This window comes from Rhinolophus sinicus, chromosome 17, assembly GCF_057876585.1.
Source record: "Rhinolophus sinicus isolate RSI-liver-muscle chromosome 17, RSI-T2T, whole genome shotgun sequence".
NCBI classification, from domain to species: Eukaryota; Metazoa; Chordata; class Mammalia; order Chiroptera; family Rhinolophidae; genus Rhinolophus; species Rhinolophus sinicus.
The window spans coordinates 68,416,929-68,444,626 of NC_142517.1; the positions used below are offsets into that span (position 1 = coordinate 68,416,929).

At 37.2% G+C, this 27,698-nt stretch overlaps 1 protein-coding gene across 11 annotated transcripts in view; it reads left to right on the forward strand.

Moving 5' to 3' along the window:
* ZBTB20 (zinc finger and BTB domain containing 20) overlaps positions 1-27,698 on the forward strand; it is a 777,577-nt gene that overhangs the window by 400,335 nt on the left and 349,544 nt on the right. For all 11 annotated transcript variants that reach the window (XR_016019692.1, XM_074331585.2, XM_019734851.3 and 8 more), the window contains one exon: positions 10,422-10,471. The gene's annotated coding sequence lies outside the window, so the exon portion shown is untranslated. The remainder of the gene's footprint in view (positions 1-10,421; positions 10,472-27,698) is intronic.

Sequence of the window (27,698 nt, forward strand, 5' to 3'; positions counted from 1 at the left end):
AAAGCAGATAAATATGGATCCAAATAGAAGCAAAGCTTATAAATATAGACGTTATATACAGTGAACGCAAGCAGATCAGCACAATTTCATGATTGCTGGAAGTCTTTGTAATAAAAGAGTTGAAACTCAGTAACTGACACTGAACTTATTGATTGAATGGCACTGTCAGATCAGAAGGCATGGTGTACGGTAAGAAAATAACCTTTCTTTCAACTTTGAGAAGCAATTAGCAGGCAGATCTATTACTTTTAATTACTTGATTTATGAAAGTTTTTAGCTGCTATGTAGTGTGGCGATTTTAGGAGTACAGATATGTCACCTTTCCCAAAAATACTACCAGAAAACAAAAAAATAATACATAAGAAAAGAACACCTGTTCCAGTGCTGAGAAAAGACTTGACAAAGGTGACAAAATCCCTTTTATTTGCCACTTGTGATTGGCAACTCTTTCCAAGTACGGACAGACAAGTTCGTTTCATTCTACATTACTTTTCACAAGCCCTCTGGAGTCTTTAAGGAAACTCTCCTAAATTAGATATTTTGAAGCACAAGGCTAGAGTCACCATTGTTAAGTTGTTTTTGTGAGAACGCTGGCAATTGTATTTAGTGTGTGTGTTGTGTGAGTAAAACTGGGCTTCCATCTGCTACTTTCATGTCACTGTTTTCACCAGTCAAAATAATTGGTTGTGAGTTTTTGCTTTATTTTGTTTTGTTTTAGTGAAGAGGGTACTGTGAGTTATTTTAGCAGGTTCCAGTTAACTCTATAATTTTTTTTAATGTTGCAAGCTGTATCTTGGTCATGTGTTTAAGCACTCTATGAAAATAAGGAGTGTCTCCTTTTTCCCCCCCAAATCTCATCTATTTCCCTAAACAGATTGTATCTGCTATTCAGCTTTGTTGTAAGAACATCCAAAAAAGCTAAAATTCGAAGGGAGCCCTTGAAATTGTGCAGATACAAATGCTGCTTTTGCCTAATACCACAAAACTGTCAACGCTGTTGCTTTTTCTGTTGTTTCGTTCCGTATTGCTTTTCCTTATGAGGATGAGAAAAGACAGTCAGGACCGTGTTCTTGTTATCTCCACTTTTGTGCTTCTTTTAACCAGAGTGTGTTGTTTTTTCCTTCCTATTCCCAATGGAGTTTAGACTTGAGGAAGAGGAAGGAAGGACAAAGCAATAGAACTCATTAAAACTTGTGGGATAAGTTAGTGCTGCCTCAAGAACTGGGAATTCTTCCTTTCAAATCTGTTTGGCTACTATTACTTTGTTGGTAAGTTCTTCACCAAACTATGAGTTTAAAAATATATTTTTAAAAGTGGTCTTGAGAATAGAACATAATACACACACACACACACACACACACACACACACACCCCACATATGCACACAATAATAAAGTTGTAAAAGCTTTATCCCAAAAAAACTGTATTGTATGAGAAAATGGAGTATACGTCCCATTTTATAAGTTATTTTGAAAGAATATTTCATAGCAATGTGTAAAGTTGGTAAACTGTATAGTGCTTCAAACCATACACTATTCAAAACTGTTGCTATTTAACTGATGAGTTCTGTTACTTTCAACAAGTGTTTATTTATGAGATTATTATAAAATAATATATCTACATATAAAAGACTCAGTAAAATAATCATTTTGAAAAATAATCATTTGCCAAATTAACATAGCAAAGCGTCTTTATCATTTTATACACACACATGCACATAAATATACACACACACACATAGACACACATACACACACATTGAATTTTTAGTGTATTAATCATCTGACTTTATATGCACTATATTTTTAAACTTTATTATAAATCTTTAAAGGAATTTTTATAAACACTCATATATCTGGTCTGATTTAAAGGTTCCTGGGAGATTGTATATTTTTTTACCTAGGACAAAGAACATTTTCCAAAATTTGGAAAAGTAGGAACCTGTTTTCTTTTTAGGAGTCCTTTCCCTTTCCCCACTCTGCTTGGAGCATGGTGGCTCTCATGATGGGCATGGAGAATTTGTTTTTGGTTCAATGGCTTCAGATTCTGCTCTGGCTTTGTGGTACATTACAATACATGTAGGTCTGGGAGGACGTGATCCTGACCCTCACCTGCCGGACTTTTTAATTAGCTCTTTGTCCTTCAGAAGGGGAGCTAATGGCTCTGTAATAGGTTGCTAATCTACGAAATGTAGCCAATCTGATTTACTTCACAGGGGTTAGTATTAAAAGGTACAATATTAATGAAGCAGGTGGCATATAATATGTACTCAGTAAATGCTAGTTTCTCCTGGCCTATTAATTTTAATTTATGTCTGTGATTTCCCCCTCTTATCCGTCCTCACCAGTGCAGTTTAGCACCATATTGTTCCCATTAGATGTTATAGCGAATGCTGGGAAAAGAGGAGCAAGGGGTTTAAAAGTTATTAATTATCTAATATGCACCCTGAAAATGGGTTAATGGTTAATGAGGAAAGAGATAGGAGGAAATCAACAGGAGTTACCGTCTCCTATAATTGTGATGTTTTCTAGTTAGCAAAGAGGAGTGGGAGACTTCTCAACAAAGTGTGGCTGACATTCTATTCTCATCAATAAAGTGGGATGAAATATCCATCCAAGTGACGTACATTAAGCCTTTTAAAATAATAGAGCATCCTTTTATTGCCCATTCATATACCAAGTTCATGTCCTTCATTCCGCAGTGGACGTTGCTCACCTTGGCTCACTATAAATTAGGCCCCTTAATTAACACGTACAATATTTTAGGGAAAGGTGTGTGGTCAGCATCCAAATGTCTTTGAAATTGCTAAATAATTGCTGTATATTTTGTTTTTTTAAGGAATATGGAGGAAACAAATACCTCCCACTCTAAGATATCTGGAGCTCTTTCAGCCTAGAGCTGATTGTTTTAGCTCAATTGTGAACCCTTGCAAGAGTTAAGGTTTAGAAGGGAAACAGTGACACCGTCTCAATGACAGTGATTTGGGAGCCATGTCCCTGTTACCCAGAAATCTCTTTCTCATGTCCGAGTTCTCTTTTAACCTCCCCAGATTTCACTTTCTGTGTAACTGCAATTTTGCTATGCAACTCTTTCTGACTTTGTTTGGAATTGAGAGTTTTGCCAGTATTGTTAAGCCATCTTACACCACTAGGATTTCTCTGGATCTCCACCTGCTGTGCCGTAACTAGTCTCAAACTAGCTGTGTCTTCGGAAGGGAAAGAAAGAAAAGGGGAAAAGAAAGGTTTTACCTGGTGTGATGGGAAATGAGTGGTCTAGCGATCATGAGACTTTGCTCTCCATCTGTGATGAGGGTCCTTGTCACACTAGCCCCAGTCGGCTTACTGACAATGCGGAGGTCTGGACAGCTGTAACCTCTGGCTCAGCCTGTAGCTGTAGGTTATCCTCAGGTGGTCAGTCTTGTTGCAGACCTTTCCTCTTTCTAAAAGTTAACTATATACCAAAGGCCTGTTTATTGTATAATATGCAATTAAAACATTTTCTTCCTTTATGATTTCTTGAGGATCTCAAAGCACGTTAAGGACAACAAAAAATGATATTTATGAGGAGAAGTAATAAACAAAAGTTGGAGAAACAGATGAAAAATGAGAGAAAGGGAAGAATTTGAGATCAGGAATGGGCATAAATGAGCTAGAAACAGAGGAAAAATTATTCTCTCTGAAGATCCAAAGAATAAGAGGAGGAAGCAAAAGAGGAGGAAAGGAGACTTGGAGTAAAGATAAAACATGAAATTAAATATAAGAAATGTTGAGGTGATCATTTTACATAACATAAGGATTCCTTATCTTACAAAAGAATTCTTTGAAATCTTTCTCTGTGGCGTTTAAACTAATATTGAATTTATACGTCTTTGACTTATTCTATGCTGTGAAGAAATGAATTGCAAGCTTTAAATACTAGTCCTCGATCTGTCTTAAAATATATTCCCTTGTGAAAATTACCGTCTGAGCTTCAGAATCTTCATATATACAACAAGGAGGCCAGACAAGTTCTCATCTGCTTTTAAGAATCCATGAAATGAAGAGGCACTCGGGAAGGCCTTGTTGACATACTGCCAGGATGCTTGCTTATTGAAGAAAATTGCTGAGATTGGTTAGATTATACCACTGACTAGTTTAAAAAACAAAACTTTTTGAAAGTTTTGACTGAAATGTATGTGCTTAGTTGTATATGAGTTAACAAGATGGTAGCCCCACTTTGTAAAAAGTACTATGGCTACCATTGCCGAACTTGCTTTTAGCTGAATCTTCAACTGGAACTTTCGAAAGATTCCACTTGCAACTCTTTCTCTGAAGGTCTTATTCTCCCATTAACTGAAAGATGGCATTTCTGATTTTCTAATCCAGAATTTTTTTCTCATAAAACTCCTCCTGTTTAACCAAGAAAATGGAAATCAGTACATTCTTGGTTGCCCTTCCATTAATTTAAATTTGCATAACCTAATCAAAACTCAACCTGCCTTGCCCTTCAACAAAAAGGTATGTTCTCTCCCATTACTAAATGCCTACATTCTTCTCAGTGTTTTTTTAAAGATGAATTATGTTGATAACTCATGACTTTTCCTTTAGAATGTGTCCATGAAAATTAAAATGGACTTTTTTGTGCCCACAACTGAAATGAAAAATAGTCCAGAAAGGCGGGTGGAAATGAACACAAAACTTTGCTGATGTTATCAGTGTTATAATTTTGTTAAGCTTTTTCCTAATAAAATGGAACTGAAGTCAACTGCCCCTCAAACAACTGATACTTCCTCTACATCATTGTTTTGTGTCTGCAGCCTAAGTGCAGCCTAAGATTCCCTCTGAATCACTGGAATATATTTTCCTGAGGCTTTTCTAGTATACCTTTCCTGCAGAGATGTTTTTCCCATAATCGTCTTACTACTTCAACAAATATTTGCTGAGCACAGGGACCGTGCCAAGCACTATGCTAGGTGGTCGGTATAAACTGTGTGCCCGCAGCCATCGGTCATTAACGCATTCCTGACAAATGGGTGGCACAGGCATCTTTACTATTTCCTAAGTGAAAATGGCTGAAGAGAGATTGTTGGATGATCAGAAATGAAACGCTGACTTCTGTTCTTTCCTTTGGGTGATCCCGTGATCTTCCCTAGTCTCCATTTACAAACCCACGTCCAGGAAGACCCCCTGCCTTGGTCTCTCGCTGGCTGCTAAGAAAGAGCACTTCTGTTTCTCTTCCTCACCTTAGTGGTTCTTCTCAGCCATGGGAGGTCACTCAGGAGCTCGAAGGGCCTGTGCCTAACAGCAGCGTTGACTTCACCCTCACTTTCTGGCCTAAGCTTTGGAACTCATTGTGCGGTGCGGGAAGCATGGAGGGAGCAGCCTCCGAAGGCTGTTATCATCAAGATCCAACGTTCAGTTTTAAGGGCTCGCCATAGCCAAAATATAAGGAGTTATTCAAATTTCTTTCACAAGTATTGTTCATCGGTTTAGAACCGTTCCTCATTTTACCCATTTCTCTTTCATTATCCTCTATTGGGCTGTTCTGTTTAGACACATAATTTGTGGCGTGTCTTTCTTCCAAAGTAAAATAGTGACCTTTTCAAAGGTTTCTAAATGCATTCTTTATACACCTTTAAAGGAGATGGGTAAAATAGAACATATTCCTCTTTGGCCTGATGCATACCTTGCAAATAATAATTGTGACTAGGTAAGCTAGTTGGGCCATAGCACTGGCTATCACAGAGTCACAAACGCATAGAGAGAATGATAAATAGGTGCATATGGAGAAGTCTGACAGTTGAGTGCAATTGCTATCAAGTAATTTGACACATTAGTACTTTCAGACATTCACCTGCCAGTAATCCTCATTAGAAATAAGATTGGAATATTGGGGTCACTAGCTCAAGCCCATTTTTTTTCTGAGACTCGAACAATAATCAAAAGTCAGAGCTAGAGGGAATAAGAATGAAACTATTCCAGGCATTGGCATTGTTTCTGTAAATGAGCTCTTTCTCTTTCTACCCTCCGTGCCTCCTTTTTTCTCTCCCTGTTCCTCTCTTTTTCTTTTTCCTCCATCCCCCTCCCACTCCTTTCTTTTTAGTGTTCTGAATTCATTAGATGGCATAGTGTAAATCAATAGTAAACGCTAACCGCCTACTCAGTTACGCAACATCACAAAACCGGTACACAGAGACAAAAAGGGAAAAAGCACACACAGCCTTTACATTCAAAAGCTCTTGCATAATTTTACTTTTCCACAGCCAAAAAGAAAAAAAAAAGGAAATAACAGATGGGGAAACTTACAGTTTTTTTTTTCCCTTTTCTCAGACTGTTGAAAAGGGAGTTAGTTAACATCTATGGCCATTTCTAGTTGCCCTAGGCTGCAGCAAAACATCCCATAATTGACAGTGCCTTAACTGGCTTTAAAACAGGATTTCTGTGACCCTCCATGATGTGGTACATTTTCCAGGTAACATAAGACTAAAATTATTCTGAGGTGTTTAATGCTGACTTGGATTTTACTTATTTTATGAAAAATCAACAAAATTTAAAGTATGGGATGAATTTTAAAATAGAAAGAGGATAAGACGGCTGTGTGTGTGTGTGTGTTTTCATTTGAAATGTATCCTGATGTAATATTTATGTAAAAAGCTGGTTATATAAACCCTGTCTTTCTCTTGCTTTTTCTCTTTGGGGGTTGTACAAAGCTCTAATGTTTTGTGTTTTTTCTCATGACAAAGTATATTTAAACTCCAAACTCATAATGAAAGAGAAAACATCTAGATGCTACAGCAGAGACACTTAATTCAAACTTCCTATAGATCCATCCCCTAAGCAGCAGTTCCTTGTAAGGACCTGTAGTTTCTGGAACTCTCATTTAGAACTTTCTGTTACACTACTCCCTGGAACACCCATTTGATTTATTGTACCGCCTTTACGTCTCAAATGTATAATAAAAGGTATTTTTTTCTCTCTCTCTCTTTCTCTTTGTAGCCCTTCACCCCTTTCCCACACCCCCAACTTTTTCATGGGAGTAACTCTCTTCCCAGCTTAAATGGGAACACAGTGAGATTTGTATGAGGTTTATCCGTCTTCCTTCCCTGTTGTAGTGTTTTGTTTCACTTAACTGACTGATATCCTCAGGGAATGAAGCATTAGTCTGATGAGGGATGTTGGAAGGATTTGGGGCTTTATTTTTTTTCTTCCTTTTTAGTTTCTGCCTATAAATGGTTGTAACATGGATACAAAATGGTAGAGAGCACATCACTAGGCATTGTTATCTGCCGCAAGAAAGCTAAATCAGGCGCGTGAGGGGTGGTGGTGATAACTCGGATTGTTCTCAATGCAATCAGAAAAGATGACAGTAGGAAGGAGAGAGCATGGATCTGAGTAGGAACTACTGAGACACTTCATCTCAGTATATTTGGGATCAGCATCATTCCTTTAGGTCATACGTTACTTCTGGTTGGTAAGGTCATGGGACATGGGTTTATTTGATGTTACTGAAGGTAAGAGGTGAGTTTTCCTTTACTTTTTCAAAAAGATCCAGGCTATTTCCTAGTTTATTTAGCTTTACCTTATGTGTTAGAATTTAGGATTCCTTTTGTATGGAAAAATCTGGTGTATAAAGATAAAACTCAAAGCCAGGAGCATTTCATCTGGTTTTTCAGGTTTTGTTGTCTGAATGTGTTGCTCTCTGTTGTAACAACTGAGTAATCAACATCATTGGGATTGTCATGTCTCTATATTTCTGATGACATGGAGACATCATTGGTTGTCCTAATATGAATAATGAGTAAGCTGGTATATGTGGAAAATACATATGTATGTATGTATGTGTGTGTATGCGTATTTTATAAATACATTTTCTTTCTGCTTTTTTCCTTAAAAGAATCTGTAGCTCAAAAAAAAATTCCTCTTAAAAAAAGAATCTATAGCTCAGAAGAATTTGTTTGTAGAAAAATAATGAAGATTGTTCAGCATATTCTAGTTTAAAGACTGGTTAAAGCCAGGAAATCATATTCACAGGTATATTTTTTCTGTGTATCCCTCTACATGGGTTATAGCTAAGTTTGGATTCCCATATGCAATTTTGTATATATGTCCCTGATTATCAAGATGAATTCTGAACGACATAGAGTATATTCTTTATAATATGAATTTAACGTGATTAATCATCTGTAACCAAGCACTTATCTTTGGTGTGTAGTTCTGTATATAGAAAGTCATATAGAATACCCTGATTTTCAAACAGGTTGCCTGGCTTTAAAAGAAAAATTAGGACTCCAGAGTAGTTTTTTTAGTTGTCAAAAATATGTTGAAGGCATCTGGTTACCAAAGAAATAGAGGGAAATATCTTTGAGTAAAACATCTTTGAACTTTTTTTCCTGCCTCAGTTTGTCAGAATCACTTCCATTTTCATCTTGGTTAATTTTTACACTCTCTGAACCATACTTAGGGCAGTATTGGCCTTTCAGCGTCCAATGGATGCCCACTAGTTCATTTCACCCCTCATTTTCAATTGTAGCCCCGGCCCTAGGAACATATAGGCTACTCACACTTTTTCTTTTACTATATGGGATCCAGGGTTAGGAAGGGCTGGCAGGCCTAAGCTTTCTATTTCTAGGGCAGGCAATAAGCTAGGGAGAGTTTTAAATATTTTCTAATTTTTCAAAAGTCCTTCACAACTATGTCAACCTTGCTTCTAGTTGTTGTTGGCAGTAGTAATAGATACTTTTAAAGGCTGCAACAAGAACCTCAGTCACTGACTTACCTTCTCAAACACAATCACTCTAGTTGTCCCCTGCACATAGTAGCTGCTTCACAGATATTTTACCATATTTTGGTGAACTGGTGAGGGAAACTGCTATGTCTGTTCCCTCATAGTACTTAATCAGGTAAGCAGTACACCATGCGAGTAATAAAGGAGTAAGATACAATAGGATACAGAGCGCTCCAAGCTTCAGAAATGGACAGATCATCCCATTTGATAAGAAAGCCCTTATTATTCTGTTTCTGTCTTTATAAAAGTAGCAAATTGCAAAAAGCAAATTTATATTTTTCATGGAGGTCCTCCATGCTGCATGGGCCATTGGGTCATTTAAAAAATGTGGGGGCTAGCTACTTTGGTGATCCCCATTAAGTTTCATATGCAAAAATGTTAGGTACTTATGATTCTGGGTCTCAAATATACTCCCATTGTGTTCTGCCACAGGGTCCTTTGATCTTGTCTTTTCTTGTTTTCTGTGGACAATTATATTTTAGACTTCATTTTATTTCATAGGTTCTAGGATGATGACTATAGACAAATTTTACATGGAGTTTTTTTTTGTTGTTTTTTGTTTTTGTTTTAATATACCAGAACTGCCAAAAAAATGTATGCACGTGACTTCTATTCATCTTTCGTTATCAGTGTATATTGAGTATTACAATTTTAATACAGTTTTTTTCCTTTCTTAAAATGTGTATACATTTTTTGGCACCCCCAGTAGTGAGTGTTTCATTACTTTTAGCTACAATAATTCCTGACCTTTCTAAACTAATTTTGGCTTTAGTTATGCTGGTTATTTTCAAGACCTCATTCTGGTAATATTGGGGATGGGAGGTGATCTCTGGTAAAACCACCTATGGCTTCTAAATTATAAAAGCAATAAAAAGAGAAGCATGTAGAATTATTGATAAACTGCTGCTTGTTAAGCATGCAATTTTTAAAATGCAGATTATATAATATTTGGGGATTTTGTTGCTCCACAGTAGAAGCTTTTTAAATGTTAATTTGGGGTTTGTTTTGTTGCTTTGTGACTTAGCATAAAAGGGTTTGGTTTCAAAAGGTTTCAGTTCACTCATTCCATTTGCCTTCCAGGACTAAGAATATAATACTATACATTTATTTATACTCATGAAGGAGGATAAGGCCAGTAACTCACAATTCATGCAGCCAGGGGTAAATAATCCATAGCTTGTTCTCCAACCATTGCCACAATATTTATATCTAGAACACAAGTAACAAACAACCAAAAGCAAGGGGAAAAAAAAGTTTGTTTTTGTTTACAAAATGTTTAATCAGAAGTACAGTAAAGTTCAAATGGAGCTGCAAATCCTGGTGGTTCACAATGGTTTATTTCTTTAAAAAACAGACCATGGATAATTAACCATAAGACATAACTTTCTCGACACAAGTTGCAATGACTTACAGCAATGGGCAGCCAGTCATTCACAACTGGTTAGAGCCCTTCAAGTTAAACATGCAGGCGGCTCCAAAAGCCGCTTTCTCAGTGCACACTTGTATTTTCATTTTCAAAGGGAAGCATCTGTTACTTTTTATATAGTATCACCAAGTCAGTGTCCCAAAGTGAGAAGTAAATGGGTTATTTTCTATGATTACCGTGTTGTCAGACATCTATTAAATACCTAGCATTTATGGTACTCTTTTCATTTCAGAATGTTTCACCATCACTAACTGAATAGTCCTCACTCGACATTGCTGTCTGGTAAGTAACTTTCAGAATCTCTAAATGGCAATCCAAAATATTGAGGTGAAAAGAAGTCAAGTGTTATTTCTCCCAGCCTTGGAAAGAATTAGACCTAAAGGTATGGAGAGTCCACCATCTCAAGTACAAAAGTTGAGCAGAACATATTTTGACATTGGTGAAGGGTATACATTTCATATCCTATTTATTTGTTCATTTTTGTAATACCATCATTTTAGAATGGTAAGAAACTGTGATCCGAAGAACCTATTATCACAGATTTCAACAAACATTTTACAATGATTTTGCCACGCGTGGGTAGAAGTATTCAAAAGATTTGTTTGGAAGACTCTCCAAGAATACATATATATTTCCAAAAGTGACACCTCTGTGGACAAGAAAGGGTGATATAGTGAAGTTGGGGACTGACATTGCCCATATGGAACATTAGATGCTTTGGCATTAAACAAACACAAAATCCTCCAAACATATTTTGTGATGCTTTGAACTACCTTTTATAATTTGATGACATGCTGCCAATTTAAAATATACTTGCTTCATTTGGATCAATCTTGAAATCAAATATGACCACTTGAAATCAAATATGTACACCCACGAACAGAAGGGAACCATGTTATTTAGGAACGTGAAATCCTTCCCCAAATCCTTTACCAGCTCTGTAGGAGGTCCAGGACCAGGGCTGCAAGCGAGCATACGTTTGAAACTCTGAGGTCTGTGTGTCTTTTACGGAGAATTGATCATTTCCAAAAGGTTGCTGTTGTGCCTTCTAGAAATCTTGAGATTTCAGTGGTCGGGAAGAGGGTGCAGGTCAGGACTGAAAGTATATAGGTAGAGCATCAAGTCAGACAGCCGGAAAGAGCTGAGTTTGCTAGAGGTTGGCCTGCATATTCAGCATTGGCAAATATACTGGAGACGCAGGAGCAGGGAAAGGGTGACTTGTCTGGCAACTGACGAGATTCTGCCTGGCTACCGCCAGGCCTGTTTAGTCATGAACTTCATATTCATCCAAACCTTTAAAAGTTATACTTTCGACTTCACTGTATATGAATGTGCATAAAATGAGGAAAATAATCTCTTGGGATAATGATAGCTTTCTAACAGGGACTTTTCATATCCGTTGCACATAGTCCCTGGTTGTCACTGTATTTTTGTCTCGAATTCTGCTGCACATGTATCTCTGCTCCTGTGAACATACCCGTCTTGCTAGTGAAGACCACAAGCCTTAGGATTACAACTCCACTCCCTCCCCACTCCCACTCCCATGCTTTACTTGTTATGCTGCTGAAGGAGAAACTCATATCTGCGTGAGCATCAGGAGCTCAAGGAACAGGCTTATTTGGTAACTTTAAATTGTGGCTCCCCTTGCATTCATTGCAAAATGATCTCATCACAAAATGGCCTGAATTTCACACTCTTTCTGGCTTGCAAAGAAGCCAGTTCCTCCCATGTTTCTATCCAACACACAGAAAGCTCTTTATGTTTCTATGATCAGATAAAGTCTGTATTGACATTTCTTTTCCTGTGGGTGTATTTCCCTTGTAGGTATAAAGATTTAAAGTAGCAGGGCAATGCTGTATGTTTGCAGTTTCTCTGTTTTAGTAAATGAAAAGCTCCTTGGGAAAGCAGAGCGCATCTTATCCACTAATGAATAAATATTTATTTTCATTTTAAAATGATACATGCTCATTAAAAATAATTTGAAAAAACACATAGGAGTAAAATGAAGAAAAATTAAAGTAATTATTTCTATAATTTAAATCCAATCATTAATAACCATTTGATATATTTCCTTACTCTCATTTTCCCCTGAAGACATATTTTTTAAAACATGCTGTAATCATACTTTCTATATAATTTTGTGTTCTGCTTTCAAAATTTAACCTAAGAATTCTACATGTAATTATATAGTCTTTATAAACATCATTTTAAAGAAATACATATTATTCAGGAACAGGAATAGCTTACTTAACCTACATGTCCAAAAAGAGCATTGTTTTGTTCTTTGGTTTTTTTGTCCTTTTTTCTTTTTTCTTTTTTTTTACTGTTTACATTTCCACAATAATTTGCATATGAAGAGTAAATGAATCAATCAATAAATAATGAGCAAACAAATGAAAGTTCAAATCAGTATATATTTTTCAAACTTTTATTATGAAAAATTGAAAATACATTAATGTAGACATATTACTACATTGAACTCCAATATACCCATCACCCAGCTTGCACAATGATTAACTTTGACCTATCATTTTCCCGAGCTATTGCCATGTTACTTTGAAGCAAACCCCAGACATCATAACAGTTAGTCCACCAATATTTCAGGCCCATCAGGACTCTTTTGTATGTTAATATTAAAAAACATTCAGAAAAATAGTTCTACTCATTGTATATAGGAGTATCTTCTTCTGAGTATACTGCCATCAGGTTTTCTAACATGTAACAATTGATCATAAAATCTTATCAGTGTGTTTCATAATGTTCTTAGGCACATCTGTAAGCTAAAGGGCAGTTTGGTTGACTAGAAAGACATCTCACAGATTTGGCCAGGTTTCCTGGAAGAACTATTATTTTTTGGGGGAAGGGGATACTTTCTCTACTGGCCTCAAATTGAGGATGATAATTTACATGCTAGATTTATGCAGTATTAATTTTACTCATTATTAGATATATGTCATGTTATAAACAATTCTGTATCTGAGGTGAAAGGAAAACATTGACTACTTGGAAGTCCAATATGGCTTACCCAACCCATACTGTTAGGTTGGTGCAAAAGTAATTGTGGTTTTTGCAATTATTTTTAACCTTTTAAACCACAATTATGTTTGCACCAACCTAATAGATAGCTATGGTGAACCTACTTAAACCAAATGTAACACTGGATTTAAAAGTGTATAATTTTTAAAGAATTCGTGGCCGACATGGAAGATTTCTTCCTAAGTAAGAATTTATGAAATCTGAAAAAGGAGGAATTATATATGAATAATCGGAATTTTTTGTTTGTTTGTTTTAAAAAGCACTATGTTTGGGAAGTGGGAGTAGAGGGAGGTGGCCTGTTGCAAGACAGAGGGCCCTCCCTATGTGCCTGTATGTTTTGCTCTAGTTTATTCTAAGAATATTTGAAGAACGCTCTGTGAGCCAGCTCTTCATGGCTACACTAGATCCTTTACATTCAGAGCTCCACAAATGAGGAATGTGCCGCACAAATTAGGCTCTCCATAGAGCACCTACAGTTAGGGTTTGTCCTGCCTCTGTGTTTGAATTGCAGGCCAGTGACTATTCAGTAGCAGCGTGTCATCCAACAGGTGTGTTCCACTCATCAGAAATTCAGGATGTGAGTAACTGTAACATACTGCATCAGTATAAACTGAATTTATGTGTTACTCAGGTCTATTCAATCTTAGGAACACATTTTCCATTGGCCTCGAAAGTGAGTAGCTAGAATATTGATGTGCCTATCCCTTGGGGAAGGAAAAAAAAAAAAAAAGGAGCTTCTCCACCATAATAAATCTGTAGAAAAATACGAGAGTTTACAGTACAGACACATACAAAATATTTTCAGCCAAAGTTGGTAGAAGCAAGCACATGGGGGGGAAAAAAGAAAGAAAAGAAATAACATAAGCAATAAACTACCCCAAGCAAACAGAAAACATCTGTAAAATTGGCCAGAATGGATAGTATAAGCAATAGAAACTCTCTTTTTTTTTTCCATTTCATTTTTCCCCACAGTCTACTGATCAACTCTGTTTCTCCTTTACCCTTGGCCTGGCATTACCATCATTAAAATGTCCTCAAAAGGTCGGGAATGAATCTAATGGCTTGGCACTGGGGCAGGTATTCCAAGAAATTCCTACGTGGGAATTAGCCACTATACTATGTTAAAGCTGCAGGGATAACTTACCACAACCCATAATACACATATTTTAAAACAGCTAGCCTTTTCATCATTATTTTAAGATTGATATTGATAACACAACAACTGAAATAAAAGTGTAAGTCTTCACTTCTTACTGCATCCTTTTCTGACCTGTTGGTATTGGATTATGTAGATTATGTCATATAGGATATGAACTGCCTTTAAAGAGAATAATAAATTCACCCATGGTTCTTTCTAGCTAATGTATTCTGTATTATGTCCAAGTGAACTATCAATGCCTCGTCATGATAATAGCCATAATAATTATTATAATGATAGTATTTGTCTCTTGGTATGTTTGTTGTGGCATTTCCTTATGTTTAGTCTTTGGGTCTGGTGTTTGTTCAGTTGTTGTTACATTTGTGACCGTATGTATCCTCAAGCTATAAAACAACATTTCTTGGAATAAACTCATATTCCATATCTTCTACCTCCTTCCGCCTAGTTAAAGTTCAGAATCATGGTTGGATGATTCTACTTATATAGGGCAGGGAATCCTTTACAAATACCTCCATCAAGCCTAGATTTTCATTTTAGACCTGAAGACACAGATAGTTGCAAAAGAGAAAAATGGTTTGTTCATGTCATCAGATGTATGTTTCATAAAGTTGGCATATTTTCTGGATAAATTTTATTGGCTGTGTAACACACCATCATGCAAAATTATCATAAGGATGGGGATTTTGGCATTCTCTTACTGAGATGATTGGTGACTCTGTTTCACCTACAGTTACAAGGGAAGGTGAAACCCTCACTCATGGCAAAGATATTCAAGGAGATGATTTTGCAGCCAGCTCCGTACTTTTACACTGGAAATGCTAAGGAAAAGTTTTCATTTTTGTCCCCCTTCACTAGGGATTGTGTAAAAGCTCTGATATAAAGAACGTGCACTGAATATGGTCTTCTCTTTTGACTAATGAACTGCTCTATTAGTCGACCTTGCTAGCTTCCATAGAGAATTGGTTCTATTTGTTCTATCCTACTCTATGAAATATTCTTAATGTGCTGTTGATGTACACTTTTTGGTCAAAAGTAATTTGCTTTCTGGGTTTTTGATGGCCACTTTGTGAATCAACTATGTATTTGTGGTGTGGGGATCTGTAACCTCTGAATACTAAGTTTAAAGACTTTTGTAATTCATTATTTAAAGACATTTTAGCCCTTAACTCTTACTTGCTCTTTGTCTACAAACAAGTTGATTGGTTAATCATGTCTTTGTTTATTTTTATTGTTGTTGCTTTCCGCATTGCACATGAAACAGGAAAGAGGAAAGGCTGTTTGTAAGAGGTAATTACAATGGCAAAGTTGTACTTTCTCTAACTGTTCTCATTTTCTAATGTGTGATTACATCAAGAGCTGCACTCTAAGAAGGGTGTTTTCGTTTTGCTAGGAAAATGACAGAGGAGAAAGATAAATCCAGTTCTATAAAGAGATGTCAAGCACAACTTAGAACAAATATAAATATCAATATTTTATTCAAACCCGATGTCTCTACTCCTGGAGGACTTTGATTTCTGGCCATCCTTTGATAATAAGGATCCATAGCAAGGAAAAGACAGAGACTACTTTAGAGACCCTTGGACATGGGGTCTTTTAATCTTTTAGTTGAACATGATTGGTCTAGTGGATTCTTCGAAGCCTGAGTTATTTCTGGCATGGCTTATCCATCCCTGAGTAGAATCAGAACTCACACAGTTTTCTGAAGATCAAATAGAAACCCCAGAGAATAAGTGAATCTTTAAGATTTTCTCCAGGTCATTCTTTAAACAAACTTTTGTTGATGCTTACTATGTGACAGGTAAATGTGAATCCATTTCTTTTTAAACCTTCTAACTCATTTTACTTTCTTTGTTCATTTAAGCAAGGACAAATCTCCTTACATGTCGCTAAGGGCCCTGTGCATATTTGCATGTAGCCAAAGCTCCATCCCTTCCAGGAAGTCTGGTTGTCAACCGGTGATCTTGCCTTTGTCTTTTCTCGTAGTTCTGCCTGTGGCGCCTGTCACTAGCAGTCAAATAAGGACAATTTTACCATTCTCTCCTGCTGCTTTAACTTTTTTTTTTTTTAGTGCCGGTACATGAATTTGTTATTCTTTATAATTCCCTTTGAAGTTAGAAATCCAAGGGGAATCTAAAACCAACCAGATGTTTTTGCTGCTGGAGCGGGAAGGGAGTAAGGATTAAGTTTAACAAAAAACTTGGTCTCTAGAAACAAAACAAAAAATCATTTCAGATGGAAGTCATCTTTAAATCTACTCATTTGCTACATATCTGTTAGTTAATTTACATTTACTAGTCAGTTATAGACAATATCACCGATCCATTTCCTCCAGGGAAAACTCATCAGTTTTGTGAACAAATAGACTCACCGTTGTGGTTTGCTCAGGTCTATTTCCCTTTGGGGGTTTTAGTTCTATTGCTCGACATATTTCTCTTATGTGCTTTACAGTGAAGGTTTTTTGTTATTGTGATTGTGATTGTTGTTATTGTTGTTGCTGTTGAAAGATCACTGTCGTGTCACATCCATCTGGGAAGCCCGTTGCAGACTGTCGCAAGAGGTTGCTGTCAGTGCAGACTGTGATTGGGGAGAGAAAGAAAGGACAGTTGCCTAAATTCTTAGCCTTTATGGAGTATTTCAACCTGTTTTGAGATGTATAGATCAAAACAAGAATAAGAGTGATGAAGACCTTCAGGGTCAAAAAAAAGAGTCTTGTGGTCTTTCAAGGAATTAGATGATGTTTCAGACAGCATGAATAAACAGGGGTGGGAGGTACAGAAAGTTAGCTGTATTAAAACATAAAAGAGAAAAGGGTGTCTGTGAGATGAATTGTTAGGATCTCACAAACTGAGTGTCCAAGGCTTCAGGCCCCTGTACAAGAGTGGAGAATGATTAAAGTAAAATTGGAAAGAGGTGGGTCCAAGATAGTCGTGTAGGAAGACTCTGAACTCACTTCCTCCTGCAGACACACCTAATATGTACCTACATATAGATCAATTCCTCCTGAACAACTGAGGGCTGATGTACAACAAACGAGAGAGTGGCCACATAGAGAAAGGTAAGAGATACCCTATGCGGCAGCCTTCATTATGAGGGATATCACTGAGGGAGCCCTGCACAGACTTGCCTGCCCTGAGGAACAGTGATAAAACAGCAATGTAAGAGTGCCCAGCACATGATTACTAGACTTATCATGGTGATCACTTTGTAAGGTATTCTAAGTGTGTAATCACTATGTTTTACACTTTTACACCTGAAACATCATATTGTATGTCAACTATAACTCAAAAAATAATTTAAGAAATAAAAATAAAGGACACTTTGACTATACATGAGAAAGATCCATTTGCAAAGCCCAAAGGATCTGCCAAACAGGTGAGCATGAGAGAACTCTCTTGATCTACAGAAACACTCTAGGATCACAGGTGCCCGGGAGCACCATTGTTTACATTCACCTTCCACCTATAAATGCAAGTAGGAGTTTGGCCCAAGTGCTCTATCCAGCTTGCAAGGCCACCACAGTGTGCTCTGGCCATGAGGCCAGCACTTGCCCTAATCATGGCCAGCTGGCCTGCCACAGAGATCCCAGAGCCACATGCCCTGGGACACCTCAGCTCGTGTCTGCCCTAGATTCTGCCAGCTGGCTTGCCAAGATGCCCCTGGAGTCACACACCCTGGGCTACCACACCTGTCACCCACCCAAGACCCAGTCAGATGGCAGACGAGGGCACCCTTCTCACTGCAAATGCCTGTTTCAGCTCCAGCAGCCTGCCAGAACAACCCAATATATGCAGTCTACACAGAGGTTGCTCCTACACAACACCACTCCTTTCAGATCAGGAAAGGAAGCTGTTTCATTTGATTCATAGAAACAAACAGAAAAAGGCAAACAAAATGAAGAGATACAGGAATATGTTCCAAATGAAAGAGCAACCCCCACCCCCCAAAAGAACAAAACTTAAATGGAGATAAGTAATTTCCCTGATAAAGAATTCAAAGTAATAGTCAAGGATGCACATCAAAGGATGCTTATCTTGGAAGAAGAATAGAGGACCACAGTGAAAACTTTAACAAAGTGTTAAAAAAAGAGCCAACCAGAGCTGAAGAATACAATAACTGAAGTGAAAAAAATATACTAGAGGGAATCAACACCAAATTAATTAATAGAGTAGAATGGATTATCAACCTGGAAGACAGAATAGTGGCAGTCACCTAATCAGAACAACAGAAAGAATTTTAAAATACAAGGATTGTTTAAGGGAACTTGATGACAACATCAAGCATACTAACATTTGCCTTATAGGCTTTTCAGAAAAAGAAGGGAGAGAGAGAGAGAAAACCTATTTGAAAAAATAATGGCTGAAAACTTTCCTAAGCTGGGGAAGGAAATAGACATTTAGGTCCAAGAAGCACAGAGAGTCCCACACAAGTTGAACCCAAAGAGATCCACACCAAGACATATTATAATTAAAATAGAAAAAGTTAAAAATAAAGAGAGACTCTTGCAGGCAATAAGAGGAAAACACCTAGTCACATACAAGAGAAACTCCATAAAGCCCTCAGTTGATTTCTCAGCAAAACTTTTCAGTCCAGATATATTTAAAGTACTGAATGGAAAGAATCTGCAACCTCTCATACTCTTACCTTGTAAAGCTATCGTTTAGAATCGAAGAAAAGATAAAGAGTTTTCTTCTAGGCAAGCAAAAACTGAAGGAGTTTATCACCACTAAATAGGCTTTATAAGAATTGTTAAAGGGTCTTTAAGCCGAAAAGAAAAGGCCATAACCAGAAATAAGAAAACATACAAAAGAAAAAAAAAAAAAATCTCACTAATAAAGGCAATGGATCAGCTACTTAGAAAGCTAGTATGAAACTTTATCTGTAAAAGACAAAAGCAGCAAAATCAACTATACTACAATAAGTAGTTAGGAGAAAACAAAACAAAAAGATCTAAACTATGACATCAAAATGTGAAGTGTGGAAGAGGGAGTAAAAAGGTAGTATTTTAGAACTTACCTAACAGCTTAAATGAGACTGATTAGGTAGGTAGGTAGGTAGGTAGGTAGGTAGGTAGGTAGGTAGGTAGGTAGGTAGATAGGTAGGTAGGTAGATAGATAGATAGATAGATAGATAGATAGATAGATAGATAGATAGATAGATAGAGAACCTCATGGTAACCACAAACTAAAACCTACAAAAGATATACAAAAAGTAAAGAGAAAGGTGCCCAAACATAACACTAAAGAAAAACAGCAAACCACAAAAGGTATGTATGGCAAACCCAAAGCTAACATCGTTCTTACTGATGAAAAGCTGAAAGCTTCTCCTGTAAGATTAGGAACAAGACAAGGATGCCCATTCTTACCACTTATATTAACATAGTTTTGGAAATCATAGTCACAGCAATTAGAAAAGAAAAAGAAGTAAAAGGCATCCAAATTGGAAAAGAGGAAGTAAAATTGTCACTATTTGCAGATGGCATGATATTATATATAGAAAACCCAAAAGACTCCACACAAAAAAAATTAGAACTGATAAATGAATTTAATACAGTTGCAGAATACAAAATTAATATATACAGTCTGTTGTGTTTCTATATACAAATAATAAACTATCACAAAGAGAAATTCACTTGCAATTCCATTTACAAGTCCATCAAAAAGAATAAAATATCTAGGAATAAATTTAAGCAAGGAGGTAAAAGACCTGTACTCTGAAAACAATAAGATACTGATGAAAGAAATTGAAGATGGCACAAATGAATGGAAGGATATACCATGTTAATGGATTGGAAGGATTAATATGTTAAAACATGTAATACCCAAAGCAATCTATAGATTCACTGCAATCGCTATCTAAATACCAAAGACATTTTTCACAGAATTAGAACAAATAATCCTAAAATTGGTATGAAACCACAAAAAACCATGAATAGCCAAAGCAATCTTGAGAAAGAACAAAGTTGAAGGTATCACATTTCCTTATTTCAAACTATACTACAAAGCTATAATAATCAAAACAGTATGGTACTAGCACAAACCAGGCACAAATCAATAGAACAGAATAAAGAGCACAGAAATAAACCCACACTTACATGGTCTATTAATCTACTATAAAGGTGGCAAAAATATACAATGGGGAAATGATATTCTCTACAATTAATGGTGTTGGGAAAACTGGTCAGATACATGCAAAAAAAATAAAACTGGATCACTTTCCTACACCATATACAAAAATAAACTCAAAATAGATTAAAGACTTAAATGTAAGAACTGAACCATCAAATTCCTAGAAGAAAACATAACATGTCTCCCCAAAAATAAGACCTAGCTGGACAATCATCTCTAATGCATCTTTTGGAGCAAAAATTAATATAAGACCCGGTATTATATTATACCTGATATTATATTATTTATTACATTATATAAGACCCGGTCTTATTTTACTATAAGACTGGGTCTTATAGTAAATTTTTGCTCCAAAAGATGCATTAGAGCTGATTGTCCAGCTAGGTCTTATTTTCGGGGAAATACAGTAGGCAGTAAACTCTTTAACATAAGTCTTAGCAATAATTTTTTTTTTTTTTTTTTTTTTTTGGATATGTCTTCCTGGGCAAGGTCAACAAGAAAAAATAGGCAAATGGGACTACATCAAACTAAAAATCTTTTGCACAGTGAAGGAAACCATCATCAAACAAAAAGAGAACCTACTAAATGGGAGAAGATATTTGTAAATGATATATCTGATAAAGGGTTAACATCCAAAATAAATAATGAACTCATGCTTCTCAACATCGAAAAACAAATTGATTAAAAACTGGGCAGAAGATCTGAATTGACATTTTTCCAAAGAAGACATACAGATGACCAACAGACGTATGAAAAGATGCTCAACATCACTAATCATCAGGGAAATGCAAATCAGAACCACAATTAGGCATCACCTCACACTTGTCAGAATAGATAGTATCAAAACGTCAACAAATCATAAGTGTTGACAAGGATGTGGAGAAAAGTGAACCCTAGTGCATAGTTGGTGGGATTGCAAATTGGTGCAGCCACTATGGAAAACAGTATGGAGCTTCCTCAAAAAATGAAAATAGAACTACCATACAACCCAAGATTCTACTTCTGGATATTTATCCCAAGAAAATGAAAGTACTAATTCAAAAAGACGTATGTACCCCTGTGTTCATTGCCACATTATTACAGTAGCCAACATATGGAAGCAACCAAAGTGCCCATCGATAGATGAATGTGATATAAAAGAAGATGGGGTATATATAATGAATATTGCTCAGCCTTAGAAAAGAATGAAATGTTACCATTTGCCACAACCTAGATGGACCTAGAGGGTATTATGCTAAGTGAAATAAGTCAGAGAATACAGATACCGTATGATTTCACTTATATGTGGAATCTAAAAGATAAAATAAATGAACAAAGAAAACAAAACAGAAACAGGCTCATACAGAGAACAAACTCATAGTTGCTAGAGGAGAGGTAGGTGAGGGGTGGCTGAAAAAGGTGATGGGTAATAAGAGGTACAAACTTCAAAATTATTTAAAAAAAGTCACAGGGATGTAGTAAATAATATCATAATAACTTTGTATGGTGACAGATGGTTACTAGACTTATCATGGTGATCACATCCTAAGGTATATAAATGTCAAAGCACTATGTTGTACTTCTGAAACTAATACAATATTGTATGTCAACTATAAAAAAAATAAATTAAAAATAAAATAAAATTGGAAAAACAGTCTTAGAATCCAATCAGAACGTTTTGGTGGTTTGCTTAGTACTTCACAAAAGTGTTGGATTGCAGAGATGGATTTTTCATTTGTTCGCTTCCTGCCCAGCATCTGTGACACTATCGCCTTACATACTACATTGCTCTCTAGATTTCCCAGGTTTCCCTAGGTTTCCAGGAGGACAAAGAAATCTGTGAATAACTTCTTTGCACTCCTTACTTGCTTAGTGGATTAAATGTTTAGGAATATTTCTCACACTTCCCAAAAAATGAATACTCACAACTCATAGTTTCTGTTGCCCTAGCTATCTTATTTTTAAATAGAAAGTCTGAGTCCTCAGTAATCATATTAAGCTTCTTAAGCAGCACGTATCAATTGCACATACCATTTTAAGCATTTTTTTTCAGCCTTTAGAAAAAGAGAGTAGGGGAAGAGACAGAGAGAAATCACTTAGCAGCTGATTCACTTATTTTAAGCAGCCTTCTCCATTTTAAAATATAAAAAATTCAGGTCCTGGAACATTGGGTGATTTGAATGTTCTGTAAGGAGTTGAAAAAAAAAGACTTTTTAAAAATCATATGTTCTACATTCAGGGACCCAGATTTTCAATTTAGTCCTTTAAAAAATATGTACGTTGAAATAAGAATTTCAACCTAAACAGTTTCTCTTCTTCCTTTTCATCTATTTGACATTATTATTGTTATTATTTATTTTGTCAAAGCAGATAGCACGAAAAGCGTTTATGTTGGTCTCACTGCTGACAGAGCTTAACCTAATAATCCAAGACTTGGAACTTGGTGTTTCAATAAAGGAAACACTCTTTGAGATATTTTCCATTCAAACCAGCATCAAAAGTTTTTAATTAACACTTTTAGAAATTAATGGGCTAAATGCAGGACAGGGCTCCTACATACCCCACTACTGGGAACAAGACATCAAGAGGGACCCATTGTGCATGTTTGTGTTTTATAATGTATTTTTATTTACTGACTGAAGCAGAGTCCCAGCTGCACATTGTGTGGCAGCCACAAGAGTGAAACCTGCCCAGGGCTGCTTCACTCCAGCAGTTTCATTTTGCTCACTGATTATTGTCCTGAGCTCTTTGTGATTGTAATTGGTTAGAAAGTTTGAAATTCACAGGTCCTTGTCAGCCCATGAAAGCTTTGAAGTCCTGAGGCTTGATGCGGCTATCCAGCCTGCGGAAGCCTAATGGCTTGGTGGGTTAAGAGCCTCAGAGCTGTAAGACCTCTCTCCCTCCTCGGGCTTTGACCCATTCACCATCCAGCACTCTCAGGAGTCCCAGTCTTGCAAGAAGGCTTTGTTTGCGGCCCTTTCTTTTCCGTCACTGAAGCCTTATTCGGGATGAACAGATTATGGCCTGACTAGTGGGGGTGAGGAAAATGAGAGCAAATGGGATAAAGACTGAAGTAGAGATCAAGGAAATAGGGAGGAAGGAAAGGGGAAGAAAGAGCACAAAAGAAAACGGAAGTGGGACGTAAGATGGAAAGAGTTTAGTAAATATTAGCATTTGGTTTCTGTGTCCTTGGACTTGATGTCTCAGGATGGACACATTGACAGAGGTTAAATGGTTCCTGGGGCCCTTCCTCCCTTCTTCCCTCCCTTCCTTCTTTCCTTCTTTCCTTTTTATTTTTTTTTTTCAGAAATTTTTTTAAAGACTTGCCCACTCACTGTGAAAGGGAAGACACATATGTTCAATATTCATATCAGGCGCCATAACCTACCCACCACCACTTTCACCGCATTTTTTAGGGATTAGGGATACAGTTGTTTTCTTTATACAGCGTAATAAGGCAATGAGGAGTTTATCAGTTCTTCTCCTGTAACCAGTAAAGTATCTATTGTTTAACCTTATGCTCTTGTCCCCAAACCAAAATTTTCCACAAAACTCCCACACTGCTTGGTGAATTACAAAATAAGTTCACCTTCATCCATAGAGCAACACAGGAACTGCTTGGGCAGGATGAGCTACAGGAGATATTGTCAGCACTGATGAAATGTTTATAGGCGCTAAAGGTCTTAGTAACTTTCTATAAATCTCATTTGTGTTGAAAGCCTTCAAGCTTAATACGTTTAGGTGCAATCCTTAAGTTATTCCTATTTCTCCTCTACTTTAATACAAAACAAAAAAATACAAACCAACTACAACACAGATATTATTGCCATGAATTCAGAATGTGAGGGAATTTTTCAATAGCATCAGTCAGGCCAAAATAATGCAAAAATGCATCACCATTTTTGGAAAAGCTCCCTCAAGCTCTTCAAAGGTTTCCTGAAATACAGGGAGATCAATACATATCAACATTAGAGGATAATTGGTGAATGAGTGTCAGGATTTTCGTAAGAACTGCTAATAGTCCGTTCTTGACATCATAGTCACAGAATCAGGTAGGGCGATTAGAAAATCACCATTTTTCTGTGTCTTAGCTGGACAGTGTTAGGATTTACAGGCCCAACGTTTGACTTCTTGCAGGAATCAGAGACACCTTATGTGTAATATAATGTAGTAAAAAAGATGTCAGTCCTGGCTTTCCCCTGACCACCTCTAGGGCTGCTAGATCCGATTGCACAGCACCTATGCTCCAGCCCGCAGGATTCTTTATAGGCAACTCCAGCAAATGTGTCTGGCACTGTGCCATAATCCCTAAACTCACCTCTGATTTCAACTACATCCGGAAGCAGTTCTCCCTTAGCCCAGACTCCCACCTCAAGAGTGCTTTTCTGCATTCTGCCCCCAGGACCCTTTCCCGTGTTGAGAGTGCTCAATAAATCTACATTGGTTTGGGAAGGGTGGTTGGCAGCTTAATGTCCTGGGGCTGAGTCTCAACCAGAGGAGAACTAGCACTGCAGAGAAAATGTCCCAGCCCTCCGTTGCTTTCAGACGGTTACCTCTGGAGGCATTCTGGACAGGTCTCAGAGATCCTGGTACAATCGCGCCTCTGTTGCCAAACTGGTGGCCTCACTGACAGGGCCTTATTATTGCTTCGTCTTCTCTGACTCACTCCCACCACTCCTTCACTCCTGCCTCTGAGGTCACCCTCCAAATTGCTACCTGCACCCAAGCCAGTCCTATCTCAGACTCCTTTCTTTGAGGGAAGCTAAAATGAGACAGCACTCAGATTTGGGGTTTTTTTTTGTTTATTTATTTATTTTAATAAGTCAGTTCACAGCATTTTCTTGTCTCCTATCTACTGCCCCAATGAATTATTACTCATTCATACCTGATGCCCAAAGCTAGCTAGAAAGAAGCCCAGTAGCTCACGTTAATAGATTGTAACATTTGGAAGGAGACACATTGTTTTATTCATCTGTGGTCTCCTGTATCTACCACTGCCCCAGCACATAGTAGGTGCTCAATTAATGTTTGTTGGATGAGTGAATAAATGCATAATTTATACCAATGACTTTAATTGTCAGTAATAAATACTGGCGTGTGTCAATCATGAAATGTGTTACAACAAATTTGTTACGAATAATGTATTATGAAGTACCTATACATGTATATGACTTATGTTTTAAAAAATTAAATGAAAACAAACGCAAGTTTGGTCTTATAATAAAGTTACACTCACACACTTGTGTTTCCTGATATGCTTTATAGTAGGAGAAAATGGGTACTAGACTGTACTTGAAGGATCTGGTCAAATTCAACAGGTTCTTGAATTACTTTTGGGGATATTTGGTGCTGTGAATACATGAAGCCGTCTGAAATGAGACATGGTGAAGTCTTGATGTGCCTGTTTTCTAGACAGCAATATAAGATCTACTTTATGTGTAATCAGCACCAGGGAAGAGTCTACATTCTGTGAGAGAAATTAACGAGCTCCAGAACGCAAATAACAATGAGATGGAAAGTTCAACACTTTCTTCCTGCATCTCAGTGCCTGAGACGTGGGTATTTTAAAATTATTTCCAGGGTGTGGTGACCAAGATGATCACCCTGGCACCACAAGCCTCTTTTTCTTAACCATTGTCCCAGTCTGTACTGAAGAAAGTAAAAGATGAGGAAAAGCTCCAGGAAAAGACACCTTCATTTTCCAAGTAGTTTATTTTGGCCCCAACTGAGTACAAAAGAATCTGATGTTGTGTTAGGAGCTATACTCCTCTGGGGGGAAAAGTTTTTTTTCCCCTACTTTCAGAAAAACGTTTCAACTTATATGTAGGAAGATAAACTATTGATAATTACTGAAGTTGTCCAAAACTATCATGTTTCAGGAAGAAATGGTGATTTCTTTTTATACTTCCTTAGCATTCATTGTGACACCTAAAGAGCTGTGAAACTATAAGCATTGAGAAACAATCTCTTTAACCAAAATCAACTATCTGATCTGCTGTTTTCTAAAGTGGACTCATTTGGAATTTGTACTGTACCTTCCAGCATAATTTTTTATATACCCTCACCTTTTCTGCAGTGGTTATTGATCAACTTCCTAGAAAATGCCTTTCCACACTAGTGTTTTACAGAAAATATCAGTTTAACTGTCTGTGAAAGATCCAAAATGAGTCAGAGGCAGTGATTACAAAGGTTGAGTCTCTTTGTGTTCCGAAGAGTTTGTGCTTGTGTCCAGTGTTTAGTTTGCCAAACTACGTGGGATGCTTGTTGATCCCCTCGGAGAGGCATGGTGGCAGCTAGAGCTGCAAAGTCAGTCATATCTGGCCAACCAGAGCCTCCTCCGATATTTCAAATCCTTCCTAGTTTATCCTGGCAAGCGGGACAAATACTATGTCGTTTTGTATGTGTTCCATGATGTGAACAAGTTTGGGAAGCATGAGTCTTATAGACTGAATGTTTGTGTCCCCCCACAATTCATATGTAGAAACCTTAACCCCATTGCGATGATATTAGCAGGTGGAGCCTTGGGAAGTAATGAGGTTTAGATGCGGTCATGTGGGTGGAGCCCCCGTGGTGGGATTAGCACCCTTACAAAAAGAGGAAGGGAGACCAGAGCTTCATTTCTCTCTGCCATGGGAGGACACAGTGAGAAGGTGGCCGTCTGCAAGCTAGGAGGGCTCTCAGCAGAACTCACCCATGCTGGCCCCTGGATCTTGGACTTCTCCCCCTCCAGAACTGTGAGAAATACATTTGTGTCATTTCAGCTACCCAGTTTACGGTATATTTTTATGGCAGGCTTGAGCCAACTAAGACAACTAGTCTAATGGATTTCAGTGAAGGGTAAATGAAGTATTAAAAAGAGAAAACAGATAACGATAAGCTTGCTGTTAGGAAACTACATTACAGACTGTGAACTTATATATAAGATTTTTCCATATGACTGCTGCAAGGTCCCAGGTTTACCGATATGTATGTTCCTACAGAATGCACACAGAGGGATGCTAATTAGCACTGTGAGGAGGACTCTAGCACTGGTCCTTAACAGGCCTGCATATTATGTGATTGGGAACATATACTCACCATTAGCATGAGGGCTGCCATTTGATTTGTTTGCAGGGCCTGTTTCCTTTGACTCTTTTGCCTCTTACCTGAATTGTTTTGTTATCAGATAAATTTAATCAAAATTTTCTGCATTTTTATTTCCTTTGTTGCA